The following is a 19,200-nucleotide window of genomic DNA, read 5'->3' as shown; positions in this document are numbered from 1 at the left end:
CTCCTTATGTGGATTTACTTTTACTTGAAATCTGACCATAAAAGTAAGCTTTGTTTCTACAGGTCTTAGTGCGGTGCTCAAATCCAAAATGTATGCTTCCTTTCCAGTAAAAACTTATAATTACATGGGGTGGTAGCGAACTGGAAAGTATTGCAAAACATATGTAAGAACACTGTCGTACAAACTCTAAAACTGACGAATGACTCACTGCGCCAGTGCTATATCAAATTCTATCTATACACAAGGTTTAAATGACAAGTTTACTTTAGGCAGGAAATATGCAATTTTCTTGTACTCTTTCTTCATCTAATGTCAAGTGAGCTTAATGAAATGGTACATGTGGGCATACAGGAGGCACCAGTTGTAGAGCTTTAATGAGCAAGGGGAACAAGCACTGCTTGGCTCTCCTTGTGGAGATGATAGAGATGTAGCTACTCTGTATATTTAAAACCAGGTTCACGGTACTGATGCATGTCTTGGTACATTTGTTTATCTTAATGTACCTCATCATGATTTGTGTATGTACATTTACTGTTCTATTTTTTTGTTTTCTATAGGAGAGGGTACTTGTGTTTTTAGCAGTATACATATTCATCTTTACATATTTGTATTGGTTGAGTTTCTAACTGGCATTTCAGAATTTAGGCAATATTTTTGTGAATATAAAATTCATGTCGCTGCCAAAATGAAAATGGGATGATGTTCAGCGTGGGAAGGGGGCCCATGGTTGTAGGTTAAAGAGGAAAAGACAGCTTTCCACTGCAACAACACAGGTTTTATTCATGCCGTTGACTTCGTAATTGTGATTTATTATGAGAAGCTTCATAGAGCTTTGGAGAGCCCCCTCAAAAAACCAAGGGTGTGCAGCCAGGCAGTAACATCCTGTAGCTGGGAAGCCTGTGTGAGCTGGGAGGAGTGCAGAGAAGAGGATAATGGGGAAGACAGTGGGGTAGAGGTATCAGTTTTCTGCTGTTGCATTGTGGCTCACATCCATGTCTGTAATGCTGAGATGCCTGACAAAACACCCATGGGGAGGCCTAAACTGCAAAGCTAAGGAGCCCAGTATCCACCCTTGGTGGGAGACTTTAAACTCTTCACAACCTTGTCTTTTAATTTCTAATTTATCCATAATCCATTCTGCCACAAAGTCTATCAGTTGCTATCTTTCTGGGCTGTGGGGAAGATGTAGCACATGTCCTTGGTCTTCACCTTAATTGTTGATGAAAGCTGTAGTGACCAGCACCTGCAGGTGGTTTGTACTGTCTGTAGGGGGGTCAGTCTGCTCTGGAAGTGAAAGGAGGCTAAGGAAAGGACACAATGTCAGTGAACACACAGTGTTATGTACACTTGTGCCTTACTGGGGAAAAAAAAAAAGGATGAAACAGGTCTCGCTCCTTCAAGGATTCTGTTATCTGAGAACTTTTATAAAGATCCAAAAATACAGAGATAGGTTAGGGTTTTCGGAGAAGATGGAAGCAATATATATAAAAAGCCTGGTTGAGAGCAAAATTGACAAAAGCATTTCCTAATACCTGGGCTCAGGATTCACAAGTAGCAGCTCTGCTTAGATGCTTTCATTAAGTGCAATCCACTGTATACCTGAAATACAGCAATACCATTAATCTGGGAAGGGACGGGTTGGTCCCACTCTTGCTGTTGTCCTTCAGCAGGCATAGAAGCTTCCAGTTTATAACCTGCCCAAAAGACATTTATTTCTTGGCACAAAATTTCAGCTGCAGCTGGCAAGTGGGTAAGTACTTTCTTTCCAGCCTGACTGAGAAAGAGAGGAATTATTTAGGTTGGCACAAGAAGTTTATGGTTTGGAGTTGTCGGTTGAAACTGAACAGAGAAAAAATGTAAAGGGTGGGCAGGTGGCATTGCTCTTTCAAAAGCAGTGCTGGAAATCCTGCCATCACTCAAAACCAAACCAGACATGCATGTGCTTGACCGTGGTGAGGATTTATCTGTTGGCTTCATATGCCCCTTCCTTGTTTCTTTGTTTGTGGGTTGTTTTATTTTTTCCCCCCTTTTTTCCCTCTTTTCTTCCCCTCCAAGTCTGGTGCTTGACACTGAATTGCATGTGTATACAAGGAATAACATCTGTTCTATTTTATGAGATCTATGCAGCGCAGTTGCATTTTTATCCCTCCAGTGTATGGATTCTTCTCTTGTGTGTCATCCTCACTGCTGAAGGCAGCCGGGCACTTGAGCTTTGTAATACCTCTTCATTCTTCAGGAGCAGGAAGTTATTCATGGGATGGTGCTTCATTCTTCAGTTAGATTTCCTCACAAAATTAGGTTTTACAGTGTTTTGGAAAAGCCATTATTTTTCTAGAGGGTTTTGTGAGTAAGGATGGAAGAGGGATGATTGTGTGGCTCTTTTCCTGCAGGAGTTTTAGTAATTGTTATATCAACAGGTGAGATTTTGTGCACCAACCTAGATGTATTTGATAGGATTGTCAATTGGGGAGGTAAATGAGATCTGAGAAGTATGAAAAGGGCTAACCTAGAGTTTAGCTTTTAGGATTTTTATTTATTTTTACCTGGCAGATATTGTGCTTTTGGTTTGTTGTTTCTTTTTTTTTTTTTTTTTACCTTAGAAGGAGAACCATAGAAGTGGTCAAGAGGATCCTTTTGGACACGGTGTGTAAAGAATGTGTTGAGGCATTGTTTGCTTGGAAGACATGGGATTGAGGGAAAGGAGGAAAAAGTGACTTCTTCTTTATGGATGGAGTTGTTCCCTTTTTTTAAAGCACTGTTTTCTTCAAATACAAAAGACATCATGTTTGTTTACGTGTTATTAAGTAACATTAGTTTCACCAAATTTGATCGAAGGTCTGGTTATTACGGAATCAATAATAATTCTCTTAAGGGAAAGCTTGTAATTTATGAATGTGCTGTCCATTGTATTTTAACTACTTGTAATACAGAATTTGCAAGATTACACAAATTGACTTGAAGATGCATGCAAAATCCAATAATACATTTTGCATGTCAAAGTTTGGTGAAATATGAAATATAATTACCATAAACAATGAAAATTAGCCCCTTAAACCTATGAACTAGAAGGCGTGGAAATAATTTTGTAATATATATTCTCACTGGGTTTGTCGAGACTGTTCTTGGGCACCACCAGAATTCCTTTACAGTCTTGTGTATTCTAATTTCTGTGTTGTTATATGGTTAAAAAAACCCTCCAGTACTTGTAAACTTGTATTTAGCCTGAGGAGGAAGCATGCATTTTTGAACATGTATGTAAGATGCTGTCTCCTCACTGTAGCCTTGTTTCAGGAGCTTCCAATTAATGAAGTGCGGACTTGAAGAACTGCACCTAGTATTTCAGCAGATTGTAGAGCTACTGCTTTAATTCTGCCTCCTGACACAAAGGTAGAATGATAAACTTTTGGAGGACACCTTCAAAATATTTGTAAGATGGAAGTCTCTCAATAGCAGAGTTGCTGCTCTTGTTAGTTTGAGTTTTCTCTGGATTCTGCTACATCTTTGAACCTTGTAACCCTACTACTACACTTCATGCTTTGAGCGCAGTGTTAAGATAGTGTTCTTTTGAGATCTTTTGGCTCAAAAAGAGGCATTTCCATTAACCTAATTTCCTGAGATGTGTCCTGTTGCAGGGGGCTCATTTTAGCACAGGTCAGTAGGTGCTGAATCCTACTTCTTCATCCAGATAGGTCAAGACAGGGAGGGCTGGTGGGAGCCATGATTTTAACATGCTTTTTTAGCATGACCATGATTTAGCTGCTTTTTTTAGGTTGACTCAAAACGTGGCTTTCTGTTATTTGTAGCTGGATTTTGGATGAGTGTGGGCTTCTGCTGCCCCCACGTTCGAGTGGGCAGGTACCATCCTTTGCACAGAGATGTCTTCCTCCTGACAGCGAGCATCACATTTGGTTTTTCTTTCTTTGCTGCTGACTTTCCTGGTTGTCTGGGTCTGCAGCTGAGGCCGTGATGGCAAGAGGCACCTCTCGCCTGCGTGCAAGAGAAGTGCACAGAAGTGTAATGCATGTCCCTGGTGATAAAACTCCATCAGCTCTATGGGAGCAGGCTGTTATTTCCGATAATTGCACTCAGCTCCTGCTATGTTTCTTACCTGAAGCTTTTTCTTTGTAAACAACATAATAATAAAGTGTGCTGCTATATTGTCTCTTTGCCAGCCTCTTGCTTATGCCTGTGGAAGAAGTAAGGAGCATAATTAATTGCAAGAAGGGAAAGTTCTGAAGGACTGCATGGCAGCAGGCTGTCATGCTCTTCTAGTGATCCCCCAGCCTGCTGTCAGGAAGCTGGGCATCCTTTAAGAATAGTATTTTACTAAAAAGTGATCAAAGGCTTCTTCATTGGCCAAAACCAGCTAGATAGATGGGCAAACGTTTGCCTTAAAATGATTTGCATGGAATTATGGGGATCAGCAATTTGACTGCAGTGATGAAAAATGCCTTTAATACACTAAAAAAATCATCCATTGTATTTTGTTTGTTTAGATCATTAGGTGTTTAGGGCAGACACCATGAATTGTATTGTTAAAGAATACATTGAACAGCAGTTACGTTACTGAAAAACATTTGTAAATGTAGGTTTCAATTAGGGATGTATTTTTTTTCCTTATTAATCTTTGAAGAGTTGTGCTTTGAAGACCAGTGAATATTTGATGCCCTTAAACATTGTCTACAAGGAGGAGGTGAAAGATCTCCTGACCTCCTGTTTTGCTTTTCTTACTTTTCCTTTGAGCTGAGACTTTTATTGTATGGGGTTTTTTTGGATGTTACAATGAATGCAGATGTTCTGGTTTTGGCATCTAGGTGATGGGAGTAATAGGATGGGATGATACAACTGTGTAGGTTATAAATGAAGGGTGAGCTCTCAGATCCTGGCTTTCTTTGTATCTGAAGTGAGTTAATAGCCTCTTGTATTCTTGTTGCACAGTGTAATTAAAATAAACACTATAATGCTAATCATTTATACATTTGTGCCTGTGGGTGAAGTTTTAAATTAGAAGTAGCTATACTTGGGTGGAAGTGGATTTATTTATTTATTTATTTATTTTTATTGTAATGTTGCCTGTTTCCACTCTAGTAATATTTCAGTGAGAGCGCATTAAAAATATTGCCAGGCAGCTTTGTTTTTGTTTTTTATTACCTAATTGTATATTCTGGTAACGATGTAATTATTGCTTTTAACAAAAACTGCCTGACTTGAGTGTTTAATTCCATCAGACTCAAGCAGTCGCTGATGAGGTGATGAATGATAGGTTATATGGAGAAGTGGATTTGCAATTATTTATTGCTTTGGGAGGAAAAAAAAAAAGAAAAGGAAGATGTTTTGTTTCTGTCCGGTGACTAATGTTGGAAATCAAAGCAGCGCACCAGATGTTTTTTCTAATGAATGTGGTTCAAGGCCTCTTTTGTATGGAGGAGGGTTTCAGCTGAGTTCGTCTCTTGGCTTTGAAGTTTCTCTCGCTTGTTAATGCAGCACTCCGCTAAATCTCATGCTCAGGACTTCTCCATTGACAGGAGAACTGGGAGACCCTTCATGCGTCTCGCAGATCCCTGTTCACAGGAGGTGGAGGGGCAACAGCGTTTTTACAGTGTGAGCTGAGCACTTCCATTCACTTGTGTTTATTTCATTGAATTCAAACAAGAGTAAGTGTTTTGCTTTATTTGTTGATGTCTGATTAGGAATTAGTGGAAGAAACTGAATCGCTGGTGTGATTAACGGTTGGTTTTGTTTCTGATGTATGAAAGGACTCATTGTCTGAGGCTTTTCCTCCATTGCGCTCTGCCTAATCCTGCTGAAATCACACTAACGATGGCAGCGGTTGAGGCTCCTCTTGTGTTCCTGAGTATGTAATCATAAGCTGGAAAAATTTCCTCTTCCAGGGGATGGTTGCTGCTTGTGCTGAATCTGCTGTCACATCGTAGGGATCTTGGCTAACAAGGTGGGCATTAGTTGGGGGGGGGGGGTCTGTGGGGGAGAGAGGATGGCTAATAGGAAATCTGCAAACTGATCTAATTCATACTACGTTTGGGTTTCAAATCTGGGCCTGATGGTTGTGTTAACACTGTCTATTGCCTGACTCTTTGCAACCAAGACTGAAGAAAGTGAGCTGCCTCATTCTAACTTTTAATTCCTTCCAGATTCTTGTTAGGTCAACTTTCTGTACCTACTGATATAGTACTTGTGCAGGGAGGAACGCTGAAATTGCTCAGTGTATGCTTTCAAAAGCAATTTTAGCAGTTTGAGGTGCATAGAAATGAAGACATTTTTAAAGTACATAGCAAGAAATTCTAGTAGTCATGACTGCTCCTCTTTCAGTAAAACCCTGGAAGAAACATAATACCCCACCCCATGAGCACTAGCCTTTCTTTTCCTCTGAATCAAGCTGTCATTCCAAGGTCTCGGAGTGATTTAAAAATATAAAGTAAACTCCCCTGAGGAATCTATTAAAAATTATTTGGTTCACTGAACATTCAGTGCACGTTCAGTCTTGGAATCCATTACATGCCTGTAGAAAGACTCTAAAAATCCTCTCTGATGAAGTTGGTCAGAGTTGTGTCCCTTTGGCAGGTGGGAGTGAGGGAATTTCATTGCTTTATTTTCAAAACAGAAGTGTGCAGAATTAATATTGATTTTTATTGTAGCTATCTGCTACTGCCACTGTACCCAGGGGTCGTGTGTAAGCTCTGCTTTTGTAGTGGCAGCTTTCCCTGTTCCTTTAGTTGAAGGCTGTAGTTGTGGAGCTCTGGATATAATGGGGAAATGCTGGGTTTTTTTTTTTTCCTCCTTTGAATTAAATTTGTAAAGCTTTATTACCTAGAATTAAATTCTTATCAGGTTGAAATGGTGCATAAATTCTTGTTGAATGGAGACAAATGCTATTAGAAGTCAGTGAAACTAAGCTGTATTTTAATCCTAGATTTATTTTCGTTTCCATTGTGGTACGCTGAAAACACTTGGCATCTACTTTGTCCATCTGCGTTGGTGTTTTCTTCTTCTGATAATTTTTAATGGTTAAGTTTGGGAGAGACATTGTGTGTTAGATTCCCACTTACAGTGCTGCTGTGTGCTGTGATACGGGTTGTATTTCCAGGTACCTAGTATAGGTGTCGTCAGTTCCCATCAGCATGCGCTGCCTTTGTGTGCTGAAGAGAGTTGTTACGTTATTCAGCAAAAATATTTCTTTTGGAAGAACTTTGTCATTCTTTCAGCTCATGATGGAGAACTGCGATGTCTGATCTGTTGGCTTTTGTATGCAAATATTCATAGTTGCTCCGAGCATGGTAATTTTTCAGAGCCTAAAGTCAGGTAAAGACTTAATGAAAGCACAAATAATGGGCGATCCCTCCGGATATGCAGGTTTATTTGATTAACCCACCTGACCTGCAGCATTTGAGAGCAGTTAAATATTTGGACAGTCAGCAGTCCCGCTGGTCATGTTTCATGAGGTGGTGGCCTTCTCCCTTTGGAGTTTACTCTGTTTTGCTGGTGTTGCCAAGTCTCGTGTGATCTCGAAAGGGAACTGTGTGTGGGGGGCACGGCGGGTGCTTTTGGGGGTGTCACTGAGCCAGGCTCCCAGGAGGAGCTGGGGATGCATGTTGCTGCAGCAGCATCATCTGTGGTGGGTAGGGAATTGGAGGCAATGGAGAAAATTGTTAATTGCGATTGTCAACACCATAAAGGTTAGCGGGTAGATAAAGTTACTAACCTAAGCAGAAATAGCAACGCTGCCCTGAAAAGTGTAAAAGACTTGTCAAAACCTAATCTAATCTCCTGCATTAACTGTACATTGCAATAATGAATAAATGAAATTCCAGCAAGCTGAGATGGCCCAATTTTAATAACTTATCAAAAAATCAAAATGAGGCATTGCACTGGAAGAGGCATATCACGGTTCTCCAAATTTCTTTCTATAGAATCGGTTTTAATTTTATGCGAGCGTACACTAATGGTTTAAAAACTCATTTGTCTCCTTGTCAGCAGCTTGACCAGGATTTTAATACAAAGGACATGGTTTTATCTTGAGCAGGTCTTGTGTTTCAATGGGTGTTGCAGCCAGCTAGAAAATTATTTAACTTTTTAACTGCTGCGGTTTTGACGCAGTGAAAACTCTATTTTGCTGGAAGTAAAATGTATGTAAAACCAGTGGCGCTTTCAATTGTATTTCCATTTAGATCCAAGGGGAGGGGAGCTGAAGCACTCAGTTCTGCCCATTTTCTGAAGATCTGTGGTAACTCCTTGTTTTATAACTAGGTAGAATTGCCAAAATCTGAGGAAGGTAAGGAGGAAATAACTGCTGCTTTTTGAACTTGGTGTGTTTCTGGATGCATTAGTGAAGCTGGTAGAAATGTGGCTAGTAAGTTTTGTGGGAGGAAAAGCTAGTACAAGGGGGAGAAAACCCTCTTGGGATTCAAATGTGGTTTTAAAAATGTTGGTAGTACCTTTTTGTCTTTCCTGGCAAGGAAAGAGCATGATTATAATGTGTTTTTGTCATACAGGTTTGTGAGTGACTAGACAGGATTCAGTTCCGAGTTGCTGACTTTGGAGTGTCCAAATTGCACATAATTAACTTAAAAGTGAGTTTTTAGAGATCCAAATGCTTCACAGGAAAATTAATGAGAAAGATACTGTAATGTTCTACTCTTTTCAATATGGTTCTCTCACCTGAAATTACTGAGTTATAAATATTTGAAATAAAAATTAGTTCCTCAGCTTTGATTCTGAAATGAGCTATGAGCAACCATTCTCCTGTATTTGTGGTCTCAAAGTGAAAAGTGTTTTGATTGATAGAGCCGCTACATTAGTTTTTATGGTAGTTTGCTGTGACACGTGTAGTTTCTAGCTGTGCTTAAAAGATGTAAGTTTGGCAGACTTTCTGCTGTATTTCTTCACCTAACTGCAGTATGGGTTTGCATATAATCTTGTTAATGAAATTGGTTTTTTTGCATGATTGCTAAAGCGTCTCTGAATGGGTAAAAAAGCCCTCTTCTGGACCGAAGGGTTTGTTGTGTGTGGGGTTTTGGGTGCTGCTGTTAGAGGGGTCTCTGTGGGGTTGCTCTGTGTCTGCCTGGGTTAATGCATTTGTCTGAGCCATCGGAAAGGAAAACAAAATAGTTTGGCTTGGTGTGAAATAACTTGCACGGCTCGGTTTGGCAGTGCTGTCTTTTGTGTGTGCCTACGTGAGGCACAAATGTGCTTGCAGGGTGGCTTTCTCCCTTAATGGTGTGCTGGAGGGGTTTGTGTTGTCGCTTTGGTTGGGGTGCAGGGATGCTGGAGGGGATGATATTAAGTGTTTGTCAGGTTGTTACCCTGCCTTCTGACACTGCGAGACCTTCTCAGAAGGGTTGTCTTGCTAATAACCAGCGTGGGTAAGTGGAAATGAATGGTCTCAGAGGAGATTTAAGGTAAAGGCAAGTAGTCACTGTGAAGGTAACTCCAGGAGACCAACCCAGGCTGGCAGCCGTGGGCTCGGTTTTCTGAGCACTGGCTGTGACCTTGGATGTACATGGGCAAGCTATGAGAGCTCCTGACAAGCTGCAGAAAGCCTGGGTGGATGTGTGGCCTCTCGCTTTGTTCAATAGTGGATTTATTTTTCTCTTTTTTGAGGAGGGACGGAGGAGACGCCAAGAGTTCCCAGCTACAATGCTTTTCACATCCTTATTTGAAAGTGTTTTAAGCAAGGGACATCAGAAGCTGAGATACAAAGCAACCTTTTGAAGTTAAAAGTGGGTCTGCATGAAAATGAACTGCTTGTCTGTGAAAAGAGTCAAGTGTGAAAGGATAGGATGGTTTCACTAAATGAATTTGATAGTCTGAATAAGTGTGGCGAGGCAGAGAGGAGAATCTGGAAAGGTCAGGACTGAGCATGTGACTCGAGACGAGGCGGTGGAAAGACATGAAAGGAAATGCGTGGAAATGCCTCGGTTTACTTTTTTTTCCCCTTTTTTTCAACTTAGAAGTGATTTATTTATTTTGGTAAAGGTGGTCATAAAAAGGGAACTTGAGAAGCTTGCTGTGGAGAAGTGGGGAATCTGATTCCTTTGGGATCTTGTACCTTTTTCGTTCAGCTTTCGTGTGGTTTCAAATAGCTAAAAGATCAAAGCCCAAAGGAACTCCCTGTTACCTGTGCAGTCCCATTCGTAGGACTACTCTTTCCTGCATGCTCTGCAGTTGAGTGCTTCAGCAGCTTTTTGTCCCAAGTACAGGATTTCTCATCATTGCTGTCTCATTTCCAGTGATCTGTGTAACTTGCAGATTTTAACTCAATTTGTGACATGTTTTCTAGGTCCCTGAGAATACTTGAAAGGATAAAATGTGTGACAGATGCTTTCAGGGTAGATAAATGGGAGATGATTGGCACTGGTAGCAGGAAACTGCCTGAACTTTTTGTATAAAGTGAGGAACTCCAGGTTGACTGTCACCACTCAGGGTGTGATCTTGAGACCAGCAGTAGTTCCATCAAGCTATCAGCTCTGTACTTAGTAGTGATTAAAGAAAGCATATAAAATCTGATGAAATGCTATGAAAAGAGTAAAGAATAAGATACAGAGCATTATGCTGTGTCTAAATCCATGGTTTGTCTATATGTTAGATACAGTTTCGCCTCCCCTTTCATCTCAAGAAGCATACAGAGCAACTAGAAGTGTGGAGAAATGCAACATGAGTCATTGGAGATCTGGAATGGCTTCCATGCGACATGACTGGGGAAGGTGTGATTGAAGAGGGATGTGACAGGGGTCTGTGAAATGACGAGAAATTGAGGAGGGTTTGGCTATTTCATCTCCTAGTGTAAGAGCAAGGGAGAGTAAACTTTGTAGGAGCCAGGTTCAGACCGCAGCAGGGGCAAGTGGTTCTTCATGCAGGGTGGTAAGCCTGTCTGACTCCTGGAAAAGGTCTTTTGGGGACTACACGGTGGATGACTCATTCCAGTCTGAGGAAATCCCTACCAGTGAAAGTATTGAAGGCTATGAAGGTGCTTGTGGAAAGTGCAGATATGCTTGTCTGATTTCTGCTCTTCTCTAGCCCTGTGCTTACAGGCTGTGTTGAAGACAGGGTATTAGGCTAGCAGGACCTGTGGTGTGACCCGGTGCATCCTTTTTAATGTTTGTGTCCTATGCTTTGCCATTAACTCCATGAACTTTGTATCCCCAGTTTGCTTAACATAGGGCAAGCTGTCTGCAGTAAAGCCTTTTCTGTGGAACTTACTGAGTGAGAGCAATGAATAGATAAGCTGCAGCTGGCAAAAGCTGAAAGCTAGAAGGAGGAGTTGCTGTTTTCCCTTCGCAGTTGTTGTGCCTTACCTTCTGCTATTTTGGTGTTGGGCCATCACACTGGAGCAGCAGAAAAATAACGTCAGGGTAGAGGGAGAGCTGAATAGCTTTCTACGGGTTAGTGGATTAAAGCAGTGAGTAGGTGCAGTGAATGCCCAAGAGGATGGGACTGCACAGCTCGAGAAAGGCAGTGAGGCATTCTCCTTTTTACCACTAGCAACCCACGAGATACTTGGATGTCCCAGGGCACAGCCCACCCATCTCCCAGCTGCATGGTCTTTCTTCCCTCACTTATGCTGCCTTTGATGATTGCTAAAGCAACTTGTGGAAGGCTACAGCTCAGTAATACAAAACTAGGAAATTCTGTTGCAGTCTTTACAGTTTTCATTAGACTTAGGACGCAAATGGTGCTTGAGTAGGGCTCCATGCCAGCATTGGGTAAACGGCAGCAGTGCCCAGACAGGCGTGAGCAGTCCCTTTCGCAGAGGTGGCAACCTCCTTTGCAAAACCAGACTGCTTGCTGGTGTAAGTGTGGAGCTGTGTCCCCCGGTGTGATGTGTAGAGACTGCTTCTCTCCTTGCTGTCTGAGATGTGCAAGTGGTGTCATTGTCTGCCCCTTGTATCCTTGGGGTGCTCTGGAGTGAAGAGGGCATCTATGTCTGCAGGTGGGCAGAGGTTAGTTACTTGCTTTGCATTGAAGGAAGGATTAGGAAGTGTCTTCCAAAAGCAACTTGAGGAAGGGAAATTGGTGGGAGTTGGATCTGGAGCAGCTTTTCTTCATTAGTGTCTGTGGGTGATAGCATGGAGATACTGACCCAGGGAAAAGGAAGAAGCTTGTTCTTCTGCTTCTGTGCAAGTGTAGTATATTCTGTTTGTTAGAATGAGTGCTTTTGTGTAAAAAGAAAAAAAGAAAAGAAAAAGCTGATCAAAGCCTGAACATATTAGCATGTGCGAAATAGCAATGTTTGCAAATGTGCCTATTTGTTTTAAAAACAGATGGATCGTGTCTTATGCCTCCTCTTTTTGACTTCAGACCTCCCCCCCCCAAAGGGCTGTGGGAAGTTGTGATCTTCAGGGCTTTTTATTTTTATTGGATAAGAGGCAAAAAAAGGCCACTATACGAAATGGAAAAGAAACCTGCTTTTACTTGAAGGGAGTTTCCTTGTGAATGTCATAGACTCCTGTGAGCAATAACGGTGGAGGATAAAGGTTTGTGTTTGAATTCCTCTAAAAGAACTAACACTCAATCGATGGGGAAAGATGTGTTTACTTAAAAAAACCATAATACAATATTAATGACTTCCAGCTATTCTGAAAATATCTTCATCTTTCTAGGCAGGGCTTCCTACCTGAGCTATTTCAGAAGAGATTTGCTCCACTGCCTCTATCTAGTGCTACATGTCAAAATAATTTTTCTTCCATGGACAGGCCAGCAAAATGTCATGTTGACTTTTTTCCATTATCATTTTACTATGGGCAGGTCAGCAGCACTTTATAGAGGACTAGACAATTTCCCTGCTTTTGCAAGGCTGTGTAGATAGGTGTATGTGTGGCCTACTTTTCATCAGTAGTATTTTAGATTCTTGCAAACTTAGATTTTGGTCTTTTTAAGCTTTACAGCTCGTTTTAAAACCAGTGCTAACTCCGTTCATCTAACTAGCTGAAGATCATGAATAGCTTTGCTATTCAGTACAGTTAATGCAGTAAAGCTCCTTCTGGACTTATGCTATTAAATAATTCACTTATTTTCCTCAACTTTTTCTGGTGGCCTAGCTTTTACAATCTTTACAAAAATGGTGTTTGAAATCCTAATTTTATTTATTCTTTAAAGATTAACTCCATTAGTGCATAGTTTATGGAGAAAAATATTCCATTATGAGAGAAACGTACATTACTTTTATGATGGATTTTGGAAACATCAGTATGAATATAGTTAGGAGTGTGATACAAGATGACTGTAGAAAAGGAGCACATCTTGTTCAGTTCTTGTAGCTGTTTTAGGACTGTGGATATTAAGGTAGTGTCCTGTTTTTTTCTGGGATAGAGTTTTCTTCTTTATGCTGGTGCAGTGCTGTGTTTTGACTTCAGTCTGAGAACAATGCTGATAACACACTGATATTTTAGTTGTTTTTGAGTAATGCCTACCCTGATCAAGGACTTTTCACTTTCCCATGCTCTGCCAGTGAGGAGGGGCATAAGGAGCTGGGAGGAAGTAGAGACAGGACCCCTGACCTAAATCAGCCACAGGGATATTTCACAGCCTAGAACATCATGCTGAGTATAGGGGGAGCTGGCCAGGAAGTGCCCTGGCTCATTTCTTCATCTAGGGAACTGGGTTGTGATGAGAGATTTGCAATACAGTCATTTCTTCCCCATTGCCCGATAGCCGCCTTTGGTTTAGTCCTTGGTGCACTGCCAGAAATAACAATTACATTCAAATCTTTACCTGCGTTTTATGGAGGGCAAATTTGAACAGATTTCTGATGACACTTTTCTTCTTTCAGTATTGTTTTGGATGTTTTCCAAATGTGTTTAATGGTCTTCAGTCCCTTTTCTCCGGAGGTGCATGGAAGAAACTGGTGTTTCCTTGAGCTTGGTGACAGTTTGCCTGGCGGTGGTTATCAGCCTGCCAGGACTCTGTCTGCGAGTCTGTGCTCATCCCATTGTCCTCAGCTCCCACTGTAATTGGCGAAGGGTGTTCCCCTTTTGACGCTGGTGCAGCATGACTTTGGTCATGCTGTGTCTCTATGAAGCATTGTGCTCCCAGTTCCCCCAAGGAGTTTGTGGCTTCAAGTAACAGACTCCTTAGCTGGGAGCCTGTGAGAGTTACGCACCTGGAGGAGAGTCAGGCTTTTCTCCAGATTAGGAGTTCTCCCAAGTCTGCCGCTTCTCAAGGCCAGGGCTGAGTTTTGTTGGAACAGACTGATGAACCTGTTTTCCTATGTGTATCCTGTGCTTCAGAGCAGAAGCTGCTTAATGTACCCAAGACATCAGGAGAGCTATGCTTGGCTGTGCAACCAGACCCTGTGGGTGGACCTGAAGGTTGGTTATCCTGGTGCAGTGATTCCTGGCAGCTCTCACAGTGGACATCAGCATATGTTTAGGGGCTGTGTTGGGAAGTAGCAACCCAAGTGATATGGTTTGGGAGGACATTCATTACATGTGTTTTGTGCTGGGGTGTTTCTCATGATGCTGAAGAGCAGCTGATGAGACCTTGCCCCATCCTGGGTGTGGAGCTGCTGGCAGAACGCCTTGGCATGAGGCTGTACTCGGCAGGGCTACGCTGAACCTTTGTTCCCCTGAGAAACAGTACTTACGGGGCCCTTGCAGTTGTGTGTGTGTGTGTGTGTGTGTGTGTGTGTTGCACTGCTTGCAGACACCTGCAGTTCAAATGAGAATTTTGACTTCTGCTTAAAGATGGGAACAGTTACTTACCTGTGAGAGGAGTCCTTGAAGACGTGCAGACCACGTGTTTTCATTTGCCCTGCTGTGCTTGCTGGGGGGACCAGGGTTAGCAGATGTACTCCAGTCTTAATCCCATACACCATGCCTTCGTGTGTGTGTGTGTGTGTGCAGAATCGGTGCTGGTAAACCTAAGGTCACTCCTCTTGCAGCGCTTTGTGCTTGTCCAGCTTGTGCGTGTAATTGTGGGCTACACAGCTGGAACCTTGGTTTGGTAGTTAAGTTCTCACTCATCAAGTTCTCCTTCTGGGATGCTCCCTTCCCTGCTCTGTGGAGTTGCAGCCCTAGTGCTTGCACATAGGGTTTCATAGATGCCCCTTTTCACCTGTATTGCTCATTCCAAAGACTTTGTAGCTGCTAATGATCTGCTGCAGACTGCTGTGGGAAGTCAAACATTGCCCAATTGTACATTTCTCTGTTTCATCCTGGAGAAAAGGCATTTGAATCATTCACAGCATGTTGCAAAATATTTACAGCACTTGAAATGCTTGTGAATACATGTGGCAAGCAACAATATAAGCAACGTCTTAAGCCATGTGGAGTAGTTTAATCTGTCTGAAACTGCTCCCTGGGTAACTTTTTGATTTTGTCAATACAGAACAATGACTTGGGGTAATTCAGTCAATGTTACTAATTTTTAAAGTAATAAAAATACCATTTGACACACCTCCAAACTGGCCAAAATACTTCTGTTGAAACAAATATGCTTCAGATCTCACACTGCAGTAATACTCTGTAAGTAAATAATAAAATGCTATTTGAATTTTATTTAGGAGCTTTACATAAAGAATTAAAAGAGATGGCAGGAAAGGTGGACAATGATCATCTGTGGCTGGGAACACTTCACATAAAGAGTAGCTGAACTGTTTTGCATCAGAAAAAGGCAAATCAGAAGGGGCATAAGAAGTCTAGAATGTAATAAATTACTTGGGGAATCTGGGTCAGGAGCCTGTTCTTGTGTGGTGAGATAGAAAGAAAATCTGAAAACACTTCAAAATCAGCCAGTTGAAGATGACTGAAATGAAAATCCTTTTCACAGTGCATGCAGGAAGACAGTAGCAGGCCTTTTGGGATGTCAGTTTTTAAAGTTCAGAAGAGGGTTAGATGTTTATGCAGGTATTGGAGATATTTATATGGATATTTGGATTTGCAAAAAGCAGGTAAAGAAGAAACTGAACCCCACACTTCACTTTGTGTGTCTCTGTAACAGTTTGGTGGTGGCAGGGTGAGGTTCGCAGGCGATCCTGCCCTTGCTTGTGTCGCATCTAAGGCTGGATGTCTTGTTCACCTCTACGAGATCAGCAAAGTACACTTTAAAAATGAGCTAGAGGACACCCTTCCTGTGGGAAACTGGCAGACTGCGTTGTCTATTTGATAGACTTTTTATATGCAGTAATAACTGTAATGGATTTTCTTATTTAGATTAATACTTGTATCTGGTGTGATTTCTGCTGAGTCAGTGCAGAGATTCCTGTTGACTTCTGCAGGCATCAGGTCAGGTCCTTTAAAATCACTTCTATATCCTGGTTTAACTACTGTGTTAAAAGATCTGTCTACCCGTACTTGATAGTTTTATACTGTTGTATGAAAATATTTTAAATGCTAAGCAAAAGTCTTGTGTATTGTTAATCCCAGAGGAATTACCCAATTATCATGATCCCAAAGGTCTGCCCAGAAGTCTTGCCCAGCCAGCAGTATTTTTAGCAGTCCCTGTCTCTAAAGCAGGTCACATAGGTTCTTTTTAGCTACAACTTACTACTAAAATCTGCTTTGTTTTGGGAACACTTCATTCATTTCTCAGAACTGGGGCGATTGCCGAAGGTCATCGTGGAGGAGTGCTGTTTTTTAAACCTTGAGGTTTAACCTTGGGAGATGTGGTAGTGAAAACTCAATGTGCCAGGCAGAACCGAGGCTGCAATCACCCTGAGAAAAACTGTTGGAGCAAGCGATGATTGAACTGAGAGGACAGGAGAAAACCAAGTACTTGAAGTTTGTGTGGTTGGTACATTATGTTCGTCTTGAAATCTCATGTGTCCAATAATTAAGTGCCCTCAATCCACACATGACAGAATGGAGTTGTACAGGTTTACTTTGCTGCTACTATTAAAAAGTTTGGATGAAAATGTTAGAAAAACAAAATAAAATCCCAAAATCCTGATTTTTGCAGGACAGCAAATTGGTCTTTAAATAGGTATGTTAAAATCTTTTGTCTAATCCACAGTTCAAATAGTATATTTAGAACTAGTGTCTAAACTAATTCTCAGTGGAAGCTGGAATGTTTCTGGCAAACTTGTCGCCCTTATGTTCATTCGTCTTCTCCCTTTTGTGCAGAAGTTATCTGAAAGCCATCTTGTATTTGTGAAAATCACCAGCCACGAGATCACTGGATTGTGACACTGTTGGTGCCAAACTGATGGCATAACCTGTGTTGTGTTGCAATAGGAATGTTCAATAAGCATCACCTGGCAAAGTTATTTAAAAGTTCTGGTATTGCTGAGTTCTAAAATCTGTGTCTAAATACGCTTACAGTGTTGTCCTCTGAATAGTGCATGCTCATGCAATGATCCGTGCTGTGAGGAGACAGGCTGGCTGTCCATGGGCTGGCTAGTCAAGCGCTGTGGAAAGGAATGGGAAAACAAAGCAGACACAGCAGCTCAGATCTGGCTTTCAGTTGCACTCTGCATTTTTCCCTTTAAGAAACTTAACTGAACTTGGTATGCTACAGCAACAAAAGCAAAGCAGAGCTCTTGCACTGTGAAGTTTATCCTAGGTAGATGAAGCCCTGTGCCATGCCTGAAACTAAAAACCAGGCTAGTATTCTTCTGGTTTGACCAGTTCTTTGGCATTCATATTTATTGATACTTACTGGTGTTCTAGCTGTGTTAGGGAAAATGTGGGGCTTGCATGGAGAGGATAGATCCTTGACGCTGTAGGAGGAGAGAGAATGTTTTGTGCCTGCTTGGTTTTTCAGTCCCTGTCCCAGTGGTGAGTGAACTTCCAAGCCAGCTACCTGCTGGGAGGTGCAGTACCACTGCCCTTGCGCTTCTTTGCTTCACTTTGTAAAAGGAAGCTAGAAGTGCATGCTGCATTAATATGCAACAGTTAGTAAAAACCACAAAAAGAATAGATTTTAACACTACCTGTGTGCTCTTTCTTCCCTTTGTTTACTGCTTGCTTGTTCTGCAAACAAGAGGAGTTTACCTTCCTCTCCCTCTGATACATTTCTGTTATGAAAGTTGCACTTGGAAGCAAATAAGTATTTACCATATAATTTGCTGAGAAATTCATGACCTTCAGCCAGCTTCAGAGCTACCTGGGCTCATTGTTTGTCCCCAGTATAGAGCTGCCTTGCACTGTTCAGATATTCCTGCCTCGCTGGGTCCTTTCAGAGGTGTTTGTGGAACAAGCCTCTCGTGTTTCCTGCAGGAGACCCTTCAGCTTTCTGTTATTAATCTCATTGGTGGGAGTGAACTCATCTTAAATGGTCATTCAGGTCTCTTTCGTGAGTCTGGCTGTACTATTTGGGCTTTAGAAAGGCTGTTAGAAGGAAGCTTTCAGACACCTCTCCCTATTTTCCTTTCTCTTTAAACTTGTCCACCTACCACTGCGTACTAGCCCGAATAAGACGTGTCTCATTGCGGTGGTACTTGCATCCGTTTTAGTACTGCAGAGTTCTGTGATTATTGTGATTATTTTTTCTCTATTGCTTGTTACCCAAAGTGGCAGATTTAGCTGTTGCTTCTCTCTTGATGTGGCTTTTAATTTTTTCTTTTTGCATGTGCAGCCGGGGTTTCATTAATCTTTCTTGCTGCCGGATCACACTGCGAACCTTGTAAGAATTTCTTGGCTCCTCAGTTTGTCACTCCCACTGAATATTTCTTTCAGATTATTTTCCTGTTGGAAGTCTTCGCTGCACTTTCCCAAGGAGAACCTTATTTTTAATTGCCTGCTTCTCAACTTTCTCTGTCCTCGCTGGGGCTTGCAACTCCTAAATTTAGTATCATCCACAGATTTCAAGAGCACACGTTTTACTCCTGTTCTACATCATTAACTGAGGTTTTTAAGTAAGAGAATATATAAGAAAATTTCTTCCATCCTTGAGAGATGCTTTCAGAGATTCAGTATGTGATTTTCATTTTCTTTTGCTTGTGTTTTTAATAGTGTTCTGTCTGCACCAAGACTGGTTTCTTAAATAATTTTGAAACTATATGATTTGATACAGTCAAGTGGTTTGCTGACATCCAAGTGTGTTTTATCTACTGTGTGCTTGTTATCAGCAAACTGAAATTCTCTGTAAAAGTGATGGACTGCGTCAGATTTTGTGCATACTTTATAAACCCCATTTCTCGTTTTGGTTGGAAGAAGATTAATCGTCTTGCAGGAGTCTTAAGGACTGGTTTCTCCTACCTTAATAAAACTGTTCTTTTGGGAAAAGTGAGATTTGCTTGCTTATATGGTA

The 19,200-nt window shown here is 41.5% G+C and overlaps 1 protein-coding gene across 5 annotated transcripts in view; it reads left to right on the top strand.

The window, feature by feature from the left end:
* The window catches only part of PTPRF (protein tyrosine phosphatase receptor type F), a 394,296-nt gene that overhangs the window by 3,788 nt on the left and 371,308 nt on the right, over positions 1-19,200 (top strand). The window lies entirely within an intron of this gene.

This window comes from Lathamus discolor, chromosome 3 (assembly GCF_037157495.1).
Source record: "Lathamus discolor isolate bLatDis1 chromosome 3, bLatDis1.hap1, whole genome shotgun sequence".
Lineage (NCBI taxonomy): Eukaryota > Metazoa > Chordata > Aves > Psittaciformes > Psittacidae > Lathamus > Lathamus discolor.
Note: the sequence above shows the minus strand (reverse complement) of the source record. Positions and strands in the feature narration are given on the sequence as shown.